Source organism: Chiloscyllium plagiosum, chromosome 14, assembly GCF_004010195.1.
Source record: "Chiloscyllium plagiosum isolate BGI_BamShark_2017 chromosome 14, ASM401019v2, whole genome shotgun sequence".
Classification (NCBI taxonomy): Eukaryota; Metazoa; Chordata; class Chondrichthyes; order Orectolobiformes; family Hemiscylliidae; genus Chiloscyllium; species Chiloscyllium plagiosum.
In genome coordinates, this window is record NC_057723.1 from 37390653 (window position 1) to 37391501 (window position 849).

Sequence of the window (849 nt, forward strand, 5' to 3'; positions counted from 1 at the left end):
CATTGATCTTTAAATCATCATTGTCTACAGGAATAGTACCAGAAGACTGGAGGATAGGAAATGTGGTTCTCCATTCAAGAAGGGGAGGAGAGACAACCCAGGTAATTATAGACCAGTGAGCCTTACTTCAGTTGTTGGTAAAGTGTTGGAAAAGGTTATAAGAGATAGGATTTATAATCATCTAGAAAAGAAAAATTTGATTAGGGATAGTCAGCACGGTTTTGTGAAGGGTAAGTCATGCCTCACAAACCTTATTGAGTTCTTTGAGAAGGTGACCAAACAGGTAGATGAGAGTAAACCGGTTGATGTGGTGTATATGGATTTCAGCAAGGCATTCAATAAGGTTTCCCACAGTAGGCTATTGTACAAAATGAAGAATGGGATTGTGGGAGATATAGCAGTTTGTATCAGTAATTGGCTTGCTGAAAGACGACAGAGGGTGGTGGTTGATAGGAAATGTTCATCCTGGAGTCCAGTTACCAGTGGTGTACCGCAAGGGTCCACTGCTGTTCGTCATTTTTATAAACGACCTGGATGAGGGCGTAGAAGGGCGGGTTAGTAAATTTGCAGACGACACTAAGGTCGGTGGAGTTGTGGAGAGTGACGAAGGATGTTATAGGTTACAGACAGACATAGATAAGCTGCAGAGCTGGGCTGAGAGGTGGCAAATGGAGTTTAATGCGGACAAGTGTGAGGTGATTCACTTTGGTCGGAGTAACCGGAACGCAAAGTACTGGGCTAATGATAAGATTCTTGGTAGTGTAGATGAGCAGAGAGATCTTGGTGTCCAGGTACACAGATCCTTGAAAGTTGCCACCCAGGTTGACAGGGTTGTTAAGAAAGCATACA